At 38.8% G+C, this 17,851-nt stretch overlaps 1 protein-coding gene across 8 annotated transcripts in view; it reads left to right on the top strand.

Moving 5' to 3' along the window:
* LOC106066265 (5'-AMP-activated protein kinase subunit gamma-1-like) overlaps positions 1-17,851 on the top strand; it is a 236,018-nt gene that overhangs the window by 167,663 nt on the left and 50,504 nt on the right. Inside the window, exon 1 of one of the 8 annotated variants that reach the window (XM_056020662.1) lies at positions 7,092-7,187. The exons of 6 other annotated variants lie outside the window; for them this stretch is intronic. The gene's annotated coding sequence lies outside the window, so the exon portion shown is untranslated. Of the gene's footprint in view, positions 1-7,091; positions 7,188-17,617; positions 17,771-17,851 lie in introns of those variants that run through there. One more of the 8 variants, XM_056020597.1, reaches the window with a different exon arrangement.

The following is a 17,851-nucleotide window of genomic DNA, read 5'->3' on the forward strand; positions in this document are numbered from 1 at the left end:
ATGGGCTGTAGTGTACCAGTACCCTGGCTAGTTCACATTTGTATGGGCTGTAGTGTACCAGTACCCTGGCTAGTTCACATTTGTATGGGCTGTAGTGTACCAGTACTCTGGCCAGTTCACATTTGTATGGGCTGTAGTGTACCAGTACTCTGGTCAGTTCACATTTGTATGGGCTGTAGTGTACCAGTACTCTGGCCAGTTCACATTTGTATGGGCTGTAGTGTACCAGTACTCTGGCTAGTTCACATTTGTATGGGCTTTAGTACCAATACACTGGCTAGTTCTCTTTTCGATGGGCTGTAGTGCTTCAGACGTCATATTATAAAGCTTACTCTCTAACACACAAGCACTTGTACACATGACAAAGAAAATAATTATACTAATATATTTCCTGTCATGGAAGATGCATTTAAACTTTCTTAACGTTTTTCTCGAATAGATGTTTAAGTGAGCTTTGTTCCTTGCCAGTGGTTATAAGCCTACTCTTAGCATTTAGGATCATCATTTTAAGCTTATATTTAGTGCTAATGTTCGGGTTTTTCAGACGAGGCAGAGACGTTAAAATAAAAATAAAAAAATAATTCAGATGTGCGCATGGTAAAACATTGACTAGGCTTTGTACACTAAAGGAAGACGATTTCCTTTACAGTCTCAACAGCATGTCAAACAAAGTGAAGTTGGTTGTATTCAGCTTTTAAAAAAAAATCCCTTGTCTCAGAAGACGAAAACTGAAATAGACCGCCGGGGGAAACAACGGCTATGTCTGATTCAGATGTGGCCAAATATGCAGGTCGTAGCTGGGTTTGAGTGGTCAGGTGAAATACTGCAGTCGCCCTTAAATATTCGGAATCAAAGGCAAGGCTTTATTTTATATGTATTTTTTTAATTAAACACCCGTGTTGATAAAGTTGTTGATTTCTGACTTTTTTGGGATTCTGACCAGTTATGTAATGGGTCTGTAGGGTGTCTAGTAGAATGGTAACAGTATCATTTTGTTCAGCATGGAGGTTTCCAGCTTGGCTCAATACCTTTAAACTGTATCTTCTGTATACATACACCACGCACGCACGCCGACTCTCTAACCCTCGATGAAGTTATGGAAAGATAACTCTTTTATTTCTGCAAGTCGGACTAGAGTTACCCCACGTAACTTTCGCGGCGATAGAGAGCGAGGCTCAGAAAAAAAGGAGGGGGGGGGGAACAAGTAATCTTCTCTGTGTATATAATTCTCTACTTCGCCCAACCATATAACCTTTGCCATGACAATTAATAAAGCACAAGGCCAAACGTTCAAAAAGATATGCCTGTATCTTTCAAAACTTGTTTTCAGTCCTGGACTATTGTATGTTGCTCTCTCCAGAGTTTTTTCTTTACATTCACTCACAGTCGTTTGCCCAAACGTACCCAATTTGGACAACTGTGCCTTTCAGGAAGTGTTCACCCGTCACTAAATAGCGACGTTTGCTACGCCGCGGGTTGGCTAGTGCTGTATATTTAAATTACAGCGTAATGTTTTCATTTGCATTACTTTTTGTTATTTGACTTGGCAGTAAGCTTTTTTTTTTTTTTTAACTGTCACTAAAATGTGTAGATGTTGATATGAGAATGTGTGTCTTTCATCTTTGAGTCTTGAATTAAATCTATTACCTACTTACCTTGAGATCTGACCTGTACATTGACCTCACATGCCATCACGTGACATTGGCCTTTCATCGCGTTACCCTGGCCTCTTAACGTCATAATTTCTTTCTAACAACCCGAGGTCACGAGGTCAAAGTTGTCTTTGAAAAAGGGGCAGACGGAGCAGTGAGCGAGGAGTAGTTATACTTTTTAATGAGCTCCTGAGCAGAACCAACATGAAGCAGAGAGCGGAACAGGAAATAGCGAAAGAGAAACTGGGGGGAAAAATGTCTTGTAAGATATATGAATTACAGCACGAGCCTCGTGCCTAGCAGGATCTACAGTTCAGCATTTTGTAAGCACAGTTTGTGTTGTTGTTCTTGATGTGTGTGTGTGTGTGTTAATTTGAGTGGTTGTATGGAGGCAGGCGTAGGTGAACATGCATTCTTATGCCTAACTTTCCAGGTCAACAGTTACGTGGTATGTAAGTTGTTTCTGCTAGGACAGGGGTTCTCAACCTGTGGGTCGTGATTTCTTTGGGGGTCGAATGACAATTTTCCATGGGTCGCCTAAGATCATCCCAAAAAATGTATTTAAAAAAAAAATCAAACTTGTCATTGTTCAAAAAGTGTCATTGGTAGTTCAAAATGGCACTCTCGTTAACCGTGAGCCACAGAAACAGATGACCTTGACATCATCTGCCCTATAGATCGCAATTTCTGAAAGGGGGAATTTACCTTTCCTTTTACATAAATATAAACCGTGAATATGGTGGATAAGCAATAGAAGAGTAAATATATGTCATTTACCTATAAGCAGTAAAATTCAGTCCTTTGTGATGAAACTTTGGAAATTCATGCAAGAAATAAAATCATGATTACGGTTTTTAACATTAGCGAAAACAGATGATATTACGCTGGGGGGGGGGGGGTCGCAGCATCATGGGAAATTTCAAAAAGGGGTCGCTGGACTAAAAAGGTTGAGAACTGCTGTGCTAGGTGAACTTGTATAGTGTGCCTGATGCAATGAATTGGGTCTCGCTATCGAGTAATTCAATATCGACATTATGTAAGGGGCTCGCTACATGTTTGGATTCTAGCCGAGCGGTAAAGTTCTTGGCTGGGGGGGGGGGGGGGCGGACGTAGTGTCTAGATAATAAAATTGTTGGCCCAATTTTTGTCCGCGCGCTTTGTACCCAGGTATTGAAATTCTTTTGGACTAGAATAATGGATGCTTGTTGTTGTGCAAGCCACACAATTCCCTTGTCGAATGCTGACCATAACTTTCTGTTTCCCTTTTGATTCTGGTAATCTACTGTGTAAAACACAAATATCATATTTCTGTTGCAATATTTAATAGTAGATAATGATTCTGTCAAACTTTTTCTAAAATAATATATTTGTTTTAAACATATAAATTGAATATTACTTTAGATCTACTACCTATGTTGTAGTTGTGAAAACCTCTTCACCAAATTGAAATTTGAGCCCAGGTTTGTTGTTGTTTTGTTTTTTTTTGGAGATTTTGTTCCATATTTCATGTACTGGGCTTTACCCGGGGGGGGGGGGAGGGGGCAAGTGAGATTGACTGCTAAAATTTGAGTTGACAAAGTAAAACTATATGTATATTTATAAAATATTTTTATTAGATTACTAAAAGACACTTTGAGACAATCTTGATATCTTTTATTACGTGTCTGATACAGTTTAAGACCTTGGAGCTTCCATTTTCATTTGCAATGGTTGAAACATGAGCTCATTCAACAAGCTGCTAGTTGACTTATGATAAAGAAAAAAAACTTTTAAGTGAAACAAACATAAAAAAAAATGTGTTGATATTCAAATTACCAAATAAGTATTACCATAAGTATTACGCGATATTAAATCCAGATTTTTATTTACTTAAGTCTGTCTACAAGTTTGGCGAAGCCTCCATTTATTTGGACAGTACTAAAAGAATAAAAAATAAAAAAAAATGACAATCGAAATATTTAAAAAAAATAATTTATTTAAAGAATATAAGAGAAAGAACCGTACAATTACAGTTATATAAATGTATAAATACTTCACGCTGTATCTTTCTTTTTCTACATAAAAATTAATTAATTACCACAAACTAATTAACTTTTTTTTTTTATTGATTTATGCATTTTCTTCGACAATGAATAATTACTCAATTAATCCGAGAATGGGGAGTGGAAGAAATAAAGTGAACAAGATTTGTACCAGACGGACGGAGTGAGTTGATATTAACTTTGTAAGTAGGTCAATCAGATGTTTTATTTCCCCGCCACCTCGTTGTTGAAATATATTTTCTCTACATCCTCATTGCTGCAACAGCCAAATGCACTTCACCAGCTTCTGTATACGTGCAAAGTTTGATAACTCCACTCTTAGCCGAGAAGATGTTCTGGAGAAGCCTTCGGTTTTCTCCCTTATATCTCAAAGTAAAACTTGTTTTAAGTCATTTATTATTTAACAAACACATTTACTAAGTAAATATAGCTTTTTGAGACAACAAGTTAGAGGTATATAAATTTTAAATCACTTAATGTTTCAAACGTAGCTTGCTACACTCGCCTCCACGTGGATCAGATCTACTGTACAAATAAGCCATTCTTAGGACGGATATTGATTTTGTCTACATTGTCTCGCTCAATCCTCGATGTGCATTGGAAGTCTCGCTCTGTGAATACATTTAAGATTTACTTTAAGGCAAAGCTATTTTTAGGTTCGTCTAACCAGCTGTAGGTCTCGCTAATAGATTTAGATTCGTACTTGTCGTAGAGGGGAAGTAATTCTTAAATATGGCTACCTCTGAGTTCACTATGCGCCAAGATTTTTAGATTTTGGTTCGAAACCCGTTTAATAAGTCAATAGTTTAAAATAGTTTGTATTTCGACTCATCCAGAACACATTGGTCTAATTTTTGTGTGTAAGAATCTGTGTCAAACTGTGGACTTCACAGACTAACACTTGAGTTAATGACTGCTTTAAAAATGAGGACATTCCTAATTACAGAGTATCTACAGGAAATGTGAAATGTTTAATTTCCTTGCAAGTTGTCTTCCTTGTTTCGCTTACCTAGCCGCGACATCTTCGACCCGGATACATTTAGTAATAGAGAAGAAGCTCTAGCATGACAAAAGGCAAGCTGAAACTGAAAGCTTAGGCAATAATAATTGTCATCACATCGCCTACATCACACTTTGAGCGTCTCATGTTTTTATCGCATTTTGGGCATCACGTCCTTTTCATCACATCTTAGGCATCACATCTTGGGCAAGGCATCACATCTTGGGCATCACATCGTGGGCATCACATCTTGGGCACCACATCTTGGGCATCACATCTTAGGCATCACATCTTGGGCATCACATCTTGGGCAAGGCATCACATCTTGGGCATCACATCTTAGGCAAGGCATCACATCTTGGGCATCACATCGTGGGCATCACGTCTTTTTTCGTCACATCTTTTTCATCTCATCTTTTTCATTACATCTTGAGCATCACATCACAACATACCTATTATTAAAAATATATATATATTTTATTCTGGAAAAAACAAAAAGTCAAATGACTGTACTTTCAATGGTGTGAACTGAACGGTAAAACATAATCATGATCTAATGGACTGTGATAAACAGGAGTTAACTCGTATAGAAACCTATTTACTTTAAAAAGGGATGGGGGTTGAGGAGGAAGTCGCAGCCATCGTATTATCCGCGTGTGCCATGTAGCGAGGTGTCTTCAAGCTTACTTGCCCCCCCCCCTCCCCGCCCTCCTAGCGCACGCACGGCTCGTGTTCCGCCTGGCTGCGTCTACTCATCGTTATCTGCAAACTGTTTATCTTAAAGAGATCGCTGCCTCCGCGTTCGACGTGGGTGAGTACTCTGATTGTGCCGAGTGAGTACCTTACGCAGTCGCGTGGATAAATTGAGCCACATTCATGCCTGCATGGGCACTTCGTAGCAGTTGAGGATGTTACGACATTCAGAATATATTCAGTTGTTTCTAGCGCTTGATTTGTGCAATCAACAAAGTCAAACTTTGTGTTCATCATCTAGTAAGGACACCTGACGTATTCAGCACTTAGGTTTGAATCCAATACTATACATCAGAACAGTAATATAAATGGCATACACTAGTGACTGACTTACAAATAGCATACCGGTAAAGTCTCTAAAGGCACATTGGTGCTGTGTAAATTTTGACATACCGATGAAATCTTAAGTCTGACACAAGCTTCTTGTCATGTTATGACCTATTATGGATAAAGAATCTCTGTTTCATCTGCTAGTTTCGGCCTTTACTTGTTTACTATGCTAGCTCACATGTGAACGACTGCATAAATCAGTCGTTAATTTCTTGACTGAATGACTGACGGCACGTATAGACCAGGCGTTCGCTTGTTGTATTCTTGTTTTGGCTAGAGTTTTTTTTTTTTCAGTGACCTTAAGAGACCCAAGGCACGTAACTCTGGATATAATTTTATCACGATTTATTTTATCTTGTGATCATATATCTCATTATTTATCTGATACTATTCTTAGCCACTCATACTGATTAACTGTCTGGGCAAACAACGGTTTTATTGTGTATAGACTAACGCTAATATCATTCTAACAATATAGATAGAAAAGTATAAGGGTAAAGCTTATGTCATCATTTAGTTATCCCCCCTGAAATGTGAACATTTAAGGGTTCTATTTTTTTTTTTTAAAACCTTTTTTTTTTCTTTTCAAATGTAAGTTTACATTGAAAATATATAGGCCAGCCTCTGTATCAAGTCAGTAAGGGTAAACTAAATGCTGAGACTCTAGATCTAGTTGTTAATTGTGTAGTTGGCATCCTATGATTACATATTAAAACGATATTTGTCAATATTTAGTGCATCAAACGAAAGTTTAAACGCACACATTGCACTCCGTTGATGACTTAACCACTTCAAAGCCGAAGTCTGATGCAGTAAACATGACCTGGGGTCAGTGGCACGAGTGTGTCTGTGTGCGCGCGCGAGCTGTTCTGCCGATTGGGGGTCAAGGAAGGTGGCTGAGTAATTAGAGCAAGTTAATGACAACATAGAAAGGGAAATGGGGGGGGGGGGGTCGCTTCTTCCGATAAGGCGCTTCAAGTTCTGTCTGGTCACGTGATGTAAACATTGAGTGTCAAGGCGCTTGCCCGATAATGATTTTCCAACATGGCCGCAATGAGGTCAGGAATAGGTTTTTTGCCAGGCTAAAAATAGCACAAGGGAGGTAAACAGCGTGTTTACTACGTCTCGTGTTTGGTGGCCGGGGTGCACTCGTTGGGGGGCGCTGTGGGGTGTCTAAGAGATGGGAGGGAGAAAATAGTGACACTGCGGGAAGGGTGGGGTGGGTGCCCGGATTAAATCCTGGAGCAGCGAGGGGGGGGGGGGGAGGGCGTGACTTTTTTGTTTCTCCAATTAAAGATGGCGGCGAATGATGGGACAGGAGATGGTTAGATAATCTTTGGAAGAAGGCTGGAAAGTCTCTCGGATTACTTGAGTGTCTGGTTACTTATCAGATCAGTAGAGCTCCCTGGGGTATGTAGTAATGCCTTGTGCTAGTTCACATTGTCTCACGTTCATGCTTTTATCTGTGGTGCTTACTCTGCTAATGTGATATATATATATATATATATATATATATATATATATATATATATATATATATATATATCTACATACATTTTCAAAAATTATAGAGATAGGTTTTACTAAAATGGGACTTCAGTTCTCAGAAGGTACAATAATACATTATTATTCCTGAAAATTCTATTATTGACTAACAAAAGTGAGCTGTTTAATTAACTTTAAAAATCAATCTATGCAAGGGCGACAAACGAAAAAGTCACATCAATTCTACAATAATTTAGTTATTTCCCTTGCAAAAAAAAAATAAACTAAGACAGCCGTCTGTTATTAATCAATAGCTTGAAATGGCTGCTTTGGCCGTGTAGAAATCAATAAATCACAGCATTGAGTTTTGTCTATGTTATAATAAACTCATAGATAGTAAACAGCAACATTGTTTTAAAATTAAATGTTTATTTTATGAGTTAGAGTTTATTTTGAATTCTTAATGGGGGAGAATACACTTAATTGTTGGTAAAAGGATTTAACATCATTTCTAGACCTAGAGTTGAGTCTAGACCAGGGGTCGGCAACCTTTTGAGTCGGAAGAGCCAAAAATTACAATTTACAAAATTTCAACGTTTTTAAAGAGCCACAAGATTTTTTTCTTCCAAACAATAACTAGTACTTGCATAAATAAATTGTTTTGTTTAAAAAAAAACGAATCTATTTATTCATTATCATAGGGGGAAAAATTATAATAGTCTTTTACACAACAAATTATATATACACCAACCTGTATTTCAATAACAAACAATTGAACAAATTCAGTAGTAACTATGACTTTGCATGGTTTTAGAAAAATTTGATAAATTTGGCTCATATTTTTTTTTTTAGTTTCAAACACGACTCTAAATTTCATTTGTTATTTGGCTTCTTAATTTACTTTTATTTATATTTATGCAAGATAACGCTTGCTCGCACGAATATGCCGATCCGATGATAGTCAGCTTTCCAAATGCCAACTTTTTTACCTGACTATAGCAATCTGGAAGACTATTTTAAGCGTAGAATAAAAGTGCCTAATCTCGCGGCATTTCTTTTAAAGCTGTCCACTTTTGTTGCGTTACATACATTTCTGGAACTTCAAATCTTCCAACCTGATTTTCAACTCTGTATATTTTCCACCCCACAAAGCCTTACTTTTTAAATCGATCAATAGCATGTCTAGAGATCCAGTTTCAATTCCAAATGGCTCGATGTGGAATTCGGTACTATTAGTGTTGAAAATATTTTTTTATAAATGCTACAGTCGTTTTTTTTTTTGGTTTGAATTGCTCAAATCTGTCAATAAATTCATCTTTAATTTTTTTTAGAACTGTGCTAAAGTAACTCGTGTCAACAGTTGCATTGGTTTTATTGCAATATTGCTTTACAAATAGAAATTGAAGTAATTGACCACTTTCATTAATTTCTGCAAAAAGAATATTTTTTTTCTTAAAAAAAAAAAAATTCTTCTACCAAAACAGATCGGAATACTGAGTCTCCATTTCGTTTAACATTTAAACTGACGATGGTAGAGTGCTTCTGACAAGATACTGTTAAAAATCTTGATTACCAAATGCATGACCTCAACAATTTTGGCCGGAAATGTTTGAACACAAAACGCTACTTGGTGTATTATGTAGTGAAACGTAAAAATTAATTTCATGATTTATTTTGCGCCAAAGAATCGTAGTTGCCCACTTTTTTCTGTAATTTTCTGGCTCCATCAGTTGCTATTGAAACGATTTGATTTATATTGGTTATATTGTCTTCAAGGTATTTTTGCACGACATTAGCTGTATCTTCTCTAGTTTGTCACGAGAGCGGTAGCAATCCTAGAAGTTCTTCTTTTGGATCTTGGGAAGACATAACTGACAAAAAGGTCAACTTGTGCCGTGTCTTTCATGTCTCAAGACTCATTTGTATCAAGTGATAAGGCAAATATGTTACATTTCAAGACATGAGGGAGGGGTGCGCTGAAAAGCGAGTGGCTGAGACATAGAATTTTCAATATTTTTTTTTTCGATAAAATAAATCATATTTGCACATGGAACTAAAGAGCCGCAGCTTAACATCCAAAGAGCCGCATGTGGCTCGCGAGCCGCCGGTTGCCGACCCCTGGTCTAGACCAGAGGTTCTCAAACTGTGGTTCGCGGTCCACCAGGGGTTCTCGACACCTCCTTAGGAGGTCCGCAGAAAGAAGAAAACTTGTATAAAATAACCTCTTCGCTTATAGCCAGTTTATCCGATCAGATAATCTGAATAATAATAAACTCGCCCCTCAGTACTGTTTAAGGTCTATTACGAACATTTCTATGTCGACCAAAGTTTTGAAGGCATTCTTCACTTGAATCTTCCCGACTGGGTATTGAACCATTTAACTTAGATCCCAACCACAGATGAATACATGCTAATAAATGAGCCTGTTATTGAAATATCCGTAAACGAGGAAATTAAGACAAAGGGATAAAAAAAAAAAAAAACTGGTTTCAAAAACAGATTTCAATTTTAGATCCAGCGTTATGTGTACAGAAGTAGTTGACCTACTTTCCCGTCTTCATGTTTGGTACAACGTGAGATTTATTGCAGTCCTGACCCTCATCACAAATACAAGAAACCGACTAGAAGTTTGTACTCGTGGAGATTTGCAGTTAATAATTACAAACATATTGCCGGACTTGTATACACTTATACGATCTTATCAACCTTATCCAAGTCATTTCTTTTAAATTTTATTTTAAACCAAAAATATAATTTCAAAAAGCACTCAATAAATGTATTTTTAAAAAATATATATATCTTGCGTAGCGGTTCTCAACCTTTTAAGCTCGGCGACCCCTTTTTACAATCCCCCACTCTGCCGCGACCCCCCACCCCCTTACACAAATACAGAATTGTAGGGTACAAAATAATAATCCATATTTTCGATGGTCTTAGGCAACCCCTGGCAAATGGTCAATCGACCCCCAAAGGGGTCACGACCCTCAGGTTGAGAACCCCTGATCTAGCGTATATACTATATAGGCTTACTATGCGTTTATGTAGTTTTTTCTCTAGGTGTCCGTAGGCAAGTTGAGAGTATATAAAGGGGTCCCCGATTGAAACAAATTTTCAGAATCTCTATGAACAGAATTTAATTGCCTCGAGTCCTTGCTATTAGAAATCAGTGAAGTTAATCATTAATATATTTTTAATGTAAAGTCTTAACGAAAAGACAATGCTTCGCATTTTTATTGCACATTTGTTAACACGCATGACTGCCCCGCGCATCTATTTCCCGCCAATAAATCCTCCCTTCTGCCTGCGCGTCAACGTACTATTTTATTTATAGCGACATCTAGCGCACGTGCGGGGTCAGGAATGGGGATATGACGTCAGCGGGCACAGTTGAACTCTAGCATCGACCGGCTGTGACCTCGCCTAGTCGTCCTGTGTATGTGTGCGTCTTCGATTTGTTTTAGGGGAGGTTTTTGGTGAATGACTTGTGCGTCAGTTCCTACAATCACGTATACCGCTTGCCTACGCTGTCTGATCTAAAAAAATAAAAAAAAATAAATAAAACATGTAAGCCATTTAGGACCCCTTTATTGACAATCTGAAAAAAAAAAAAATTGATTGTATGAAAAAGCTGCGTTCAGCCTAATTCAGTTCGTATGATTTGTTTAGCCGTACATATATAGACTAGATCCACTGTGGCACTTAACCGACATGAGTGTAAAGAACACTTGGATATGTGTACTGACATGGGTCTGCTGATTATAAGAAACTAGTGTAGATGGTTGATAAGGTACCTATGTACAGGGCAGATAATGTAAAACTAATCTGTTTTTGTCCGACACAGCCTTTACTTCCAGGGTACTCAATGGGATTGGGGGGGGGGGACTTAGGGAGGACCTTAAAATCCCAAAGTCTCGATATCTGATCGTTGGGTTGTAGGTGCGACCGGTAGTCACAGGTAAACCGTTGTAGGCGAAGTAATATCTATATCTACATGCCGAACTTCCAATAAGTCTTAAAGCAAAACTCTAGTTAAACGTAAAGAAAATGGGGGTAAGTAATTAAAAAAAATATCCACAGATTTAACTTCTATGTAAGTGCATGTTAAAACACAAGTGAAATAATATCTTTAACCTTTTTTTTTTTTTTAAATATAGATCACTCTAAAAAAAATTTCACTTTTTTTCTGTCATTCGCCTCTCACTTGTCTCCCCCTGACTTCAATATTCACTCCCTTATTTCTCACTTTAATTAACTCCCTTCTCGTGGTTACATCAGAATCTGTTTAGCCAATACAACCAAAAATATCTGCTTATTTTACTCACGGGTTACATCAGAAACTGTTTAGCCTATGCAACCAAAAATATCTGCTTATTTGACTTACGGGTTACATCAGAAACTCTCACACACGCTCCACAACCCCAAAGTTCATAATCCCACCATACCGGGATTCAAACTCGTGTACCTCTCGGTTCATAAGCCAGTCTCATTACCCCTCGGCCACCAGAGTACAAGTATTGGTCAGAGTTAGGGTGGTGGACTGTCGTAATGACGTGCAGGCGGTGACTTCCCGTCAGTCAGCGCGAACAAGGGGAATAATAGTTACTGAATCGTACAAGAGAGTGCCTTCAACACGACTTATCCTTAATGGCCTATAAATAGTATACAAGTACTGAACACGGACATTTTGCATTGCACATAATTCATTCTCAGTAGGTCAGTGATGACCTGCCATCGTGCTTGGACTACGTGCGGTCAATTCGATGTAGACTGTGTGTGTGTGTGTGTGTAGATGTTGTAGCTTGCGATACACATTGTTTATTGCAGGTGTGACTTGCAAGTAGATAAACATAGCGCCGCCATAGGACAGAAACTGACTTACTGCATATTGGCTATGATTAGATAGATAGATAGATAGATAGATAGATAGATAGATAGATAGATAGATAGATAGATAGATAGATAGATAGATATAGATATAGATATAGATAGATAAGATAGTTAGATAAGATAGATAGATAGATGAAAAAAAGATAAAAGAGATGGATATTGATGGATCGATTGTCATTGAATGTATAGGTGGGTCAATCGGTCAGTGGGTGGATGGATTGATTGATGGGTGGAGCAGTCGATCTTCAACCTATCTGATCTTTAGTTTTGCTTGTATCATTCGTGCGAAAATAACTCTTTTACTGACACGAGACCATCAGAATCAGGAGACAAGGTCACTAAAAAATTAAATGTGTAGGCTCGACTCAATTTTCTGTCGTGTGTCTCCCTGACTGGGGCGCTGTGTCACCAGACGTCCTTCCCGCACGCGCTAACGACTTCTTTGACATTGTCCAAACACCTACAGAATTAGCTGACATTGGAAACATTCGTAGTTTTAGGTCTTTTTTTTTTCCCTTTAAGGTTAAAGTGCCTCACTAGTTGAATTAATTTTGCTTCAAACGAAAGTTTCTGGAATATAGAGCCAACATTTCAAACACAAAATTTGTGGCCATGTGGTCAGCAAACATGTTCGTGGGCAAGGATTTTTTTAAGCGAAGTAAAACAACGTGATAAGTTGTGTGTGAGGATCATGTTCTAGTGTGTGAAGAACATGTTATGTTAGTGAGGAGCGTGTTCTGGTGTGTGAAGAGCGTGTTCTGGTATGTGAGGAGCATGTTCTGGTGTGTGAGGAGCGTGTTCTGGTGTGTGAGGAGCATGTTCTGGTGTGTGAGGAGCATGTTCTGGTGTGTGAGGAGCGTGTTCTGGTGTGTGAGGAGCGTGTTCTGGTGTGTGAGGAGCGTGTTCTGGTGTGTGAGGAGCGTATTCTGGTGTGTGAGGAGCATGTTCTGGTGTGTGAGGAGCGTGTTCTGGTGTGTGAGGAGCGTATTATGGTGTGTGAGGAGCAAGTTCTGGTGTGTGAGGATCGTGTTCTGGTGTGTGAGGAGCATGTTCTGGTGTGTGAGGAGCATGTTCTGGTGTGTGAGGAGCGTGTTCTGGTGTGTGAGGAGCGTATTATGGTGTGTGAGGAGCAAGTTCTGGTGTGTGAGGATCGTGTTCTGGTGTGTGAGGAGCATGTTCTGGTGTGTGAGGAGCATGTTCTGGTGTGTGAGGAGCGTGTTCTGGTGTGTGAGGAGCATGTTCTGGTGTGGCGGCTTACAGAGCAGAACGTTTCAGCCTGTTTTGTTTCATTTATCTAACTCTGTTGAGAATGACTCAGTTTCTATATGGCGCCTCCAGGCCAGACGTCTGTGATGTCCGTGGGGAAATGATCAATTCATGTTGTAGAGCACGCGAGGTAAAGAAACAAAAAGGAATTAATACATTTAAAAGGGAGATAATTGGCTTGTTTTTTCTCTCTTTACTGGTCTTAAAATTTATGCACCTGTTATCTCTTTCGATTGATGTTATTAAAATGTTAGTCCTCATACAAGTGCAATAATATGGTGGCTAATTTGTAACTTGACTTTCTGTTCTATTCGTTTCTTTACTTTCCAGTAACTAAAGTCAGGTATTGATTAGAATTAGGGGCGTCCTGTGTATCCCGAAATTCATGATCCTAGTCTTCACTGAGATTCGAACCCGAAACCACATCTTTTCTGAAACCAGGTTGCATTATCACTCAGCCACCAATCCGACTATTCTTTTCGTCTTGTAATTAAAGGCTCGTTACCTGCTTGTGAATGTATTAGCGACTGATCAGGTAATACAGAAGTGTACGATTTTTTTTTTAAATCGACTCGGTCTTAACTAAAACCAAATTGACACCCTTAAGACTCTAGTTGTAGCGTATCAAGACACAATTATGTCTTCACGCACCACACACACATCGCACCGTCCTGACCCTCTTATGTCTTATTGATCCTAACCTGTTTCTTTCAAGCGCAATCTTTGTAATTCCCTCCCTCCCTCTCTACGAGCATCCCCCCTTTCCTTTTTTTCCCCACACTGCATCTATTTGGGGGGGGGGGGGGGTTGTATACTGTTTTTGGTCTACGGGGGGGGGGAGGGGTGCCAGCATTGATCTGGGAGCGAAAACATGGCGCCCTATTGCACAATCACAAACCATTTACTCCGGGTATTTTGTATAAGTCGTCTGTTCGGGTTGATGACTTGATGTAAATGTCACCACTTCCCCCCCCCCTCCTTGTCATGCCTAATCGATATCTGCCTTCCGAGGACTTGAAAGAGAAACAGGCTTAATGCATTTTGTTTGTTGGGTGCACGTGCAGTGCCGATAGAGGCGGGGCCTAAATATTTGCCAAGAGCGGACATTTCACCATCTTTTAGTTTTATTGCCAGCTCTCGCCTCAGACAGATTAGAATCAGACTTCACGTTTCTAAGGGCGTTCTGTAAAACCAGCTAGGTTTCTTTTCTGTAATATTATGACGTCACTTCCTTTATATGTTGCGTCATCAGTTTTATGGCTTCAGTATTAGTACAATACCTCTATTCAGGCCGCTTATTCCGAATGGGCAAAACCTGGGTGGGTGAACACGGTTCTCGAAAACGGCTCATACTATTTTCCTAGAAACTTGACTGTTGGTGTATATCGTTGGAAAAATATGACTAGCTCGTTGGCCACACTGGGAAGACTCTAGTTAGACCGTTATAAATTTTTTTAAAGTATAGAAATAAATTAAAATTAAATTGGGCCATAGGACTAGAAAATCTTTATTTTGAACAGGCTATTAATTAATACTCATGAACATTATGCGCACCGTCGTTTAAGTCTAGATCTAAAAGTCTCAAATTAGAATGTTATAAAGTTTAAAAAATTTGTACATTCTTTGGGGGGGGGGGGTAAAAAATGTTCCATATCTTTAAAATCTAACATTCATTAATTATTAAGAGTAACGTAATCGCTTTATAAGTTGTATGAAAATGGTATTGGCCTTTTTTTTTAAGGACTTTTTTATCTTTTTATCATAAAGCAACTTGAGAGTAATTGTACGAAGAAATGTAAAATTAAACAAAAAGAATTGTTTTTTTACATATATTTAATTTTTGGCGCGAATCTTTCATGCCCTACTTGTTGTGCTTGTTCTATATTTGTTGGTCGTTTGGTCATTCGCTGTTTTTGTTTATCATTAATTATTAAGGAAATGTTCACAATTTAGTTTTTAAATTGTATTTTCTTCTTCTTCCTGATTCGCTGATAATTAGACGTTACTCCTTCCGTTCCCTTGTTGTTCCCCAAGTAAATGATGAGGTGTAGAACTAGCCAAGTAGGCTGACAAGTTCATGCATGGCTAGAATATTGAAACAAAACACTTTTACTGCATTATATTACCGTAGGGGATTGAATATTTAAAAGAAAAATACGTATCTCTCCATTGGACCGTTCCGTGTGAAAGGTCAACATAACACGTCACTTCCTGATGAACTGCTGTCAATGACGCAAGAGTCAGACGTGCATAGCATTTTGCTTGTGCGCGCGAATTATTATTTTTTTTTTTGACACATGCCTACACACACGATAGATGTGTTGATAAAAATTCTTTTACCATCAACTAGCACACACGTGATGAAACAAGCCAGAAACAAAAACTATTCCAAGCCGGTAGTGTTGTATTATTGTGTTATTATATTTAGCAGAGGTAAAAGGTGAATTTCAAACTATGATATTCTGTCCTGATCGCGAAATTTAGATAAAGACATTTAGAGTACACGAGGCGCGGTGCTGAGTGGTAAAGCGCTTGGCTTACGAAACGGGGGTCAGGGGTTCGAATCCTGGTGAAGACTGGGATTTTTACTTTCGAGATCTTTAGGGCGCCTCTGAGTCCACCCCCAGCTTTAATGGGTACCTGACATTAGTTGGGATAAAGTAAAGGCGGTTGGTCGTCTTGTTGGCCACATGACACCCTCGTTAACCGTGGGCCACAGAATCAGATGACCTTTACATCATCTGCTCTATAGATCACAAGGTCTGAAAGGGGACATTTACTCTTACTTTATTTATAGTACACACTCTCTCTCTCTCTCTCTCTCTCTCTCTCTCTCTCTCTCTCTCTGTAGTGTATAAACATTATTTTCTTTTCTTTGCATTTAGTGGGATTTGTTTTACTAGTGTAAAAGAACTAACTTCATAATTATACCATAATTCATTCATCTACGTTGACAGTAGAGCAGTGAATAATTATGAACTGCATGTTTTTTTTTGCATAATTAGAGTCAACTCTACTCTGTAGCTCTAGCTCAGATTGTTGTGTTCGTCTTTGGGTTATATGAGTGCTTATATAATTATGTGACTACGTGAATTGTGAAGGCACCACACTCCATGTACAGAACCTCCACAAACTGACCCAACCTTGCATCATTTCGACGCCCATGCCTTGGGCAAAAATTCGGTGTGATCGCTTTCCCTTTTTTTTTCTCCCTCGTCTTTACTAGTTATAAAGCATGTCGCTTGAATGTAACTTTACATATGACTTTATTACTGTGAAACTTCAGGAGAGCACAGGGCCGCAACCCTACCCTTCCACAAACTCGGTTCTGAGCAGCTTTCTTCATCTGCTCCCATATCATTCCAGTATCCAAAGCTTCACTGATGACCGACCTCTTCCAGGTTTGGCTTGGCCTGCACACTTTCCTCTCTCCTTGCGGGTGATTCCAATCAAGTGCCTGCTTGAATGTAAACAGAATCTTAAAGGACTCTAACTGTAAACAAAGGGCAGGTTACTGTGATCAACTTACTTGCAAAACACCATGGTTGTTCGATCTAGCATGTTTATCCTTCTTGGTTCATTGTTGTGTGTTTTTTGCTCACAATGATAATTATTGGCAAAGTGTGTGTAGGTCCTTGGCCCAAAAATTGAAACCCACTGTAGTTTTTCAAGTACACTTCTTGATCTGTCGATTTGTTGTTTTTTAGTTTGAGTGGCAATTTTTTTTTTTTTTTTATGATTGCCTCCAGGATCACCCCCAAACAAATAAAAAAGTATTAACAAGATACGCTAATTAAATCTACGATTAAGTCACATCGACTTCCGACTGCCTATTATCCTATACACATCTTTTATCATTATTTTTAACTACCCCCACGCACTGCTTACTATGTCTAGATCTAGATATTTACAAGTCAGCAAGAACGACAACTACTGGTTTAACGGCTGACCCCGATTAATTTCCCCTTCAGATCGTAACGTTTGCAATCGATCCAATTCTGGTTATCAGTAAATTGGTGGGAAAGAAAAAAAAAAAACTAATGAAGTAACGGATTGTCTGTATTGACAACTTCACCTGCCGGGCTTTCTCTATTTTAGTCTCAATAATGGTTGTGAGCCGCACGGTCCACTGTGTATGTGTAACGTTACGCCTGGGAGTGTGCCGTTTATGCGGACTGTCGAGTAAGCGGCGTTCTGTTTTGGTTTGCGGTGTGTACAAGGAAACGGAGGGATACATTATCAAAGCTCCACGGGGAGACAACATAGTGCGAAAAGTCTATAAACTATAACGACCGAACCACTTGGCGAGGGTTATTTCCCCTTGGAGTCTGGGCTGCTGCAATTACATTTATTCGGTTGTTGTTTTATTTCTAATGCGTGTGTGTTTAAATTCAGAGAAAAATATGTAAAAATAGGCACCGCTTGGTTTCAAAACA

This window comes from Biomphalaria glabrata, chromosome 1 (assembly GCF_947242115.1).
Source record: "Biomphalaria glabrata chromosome 1, xgBioGlab47.1, whole genome shotgun sequence".
Classification (NCBI taxonomy): Eukaryota; Metazoa; Mollusca; class Gastropoda; family Planorbidae; genus Biomphalaria; species Biomphalaria glabrata.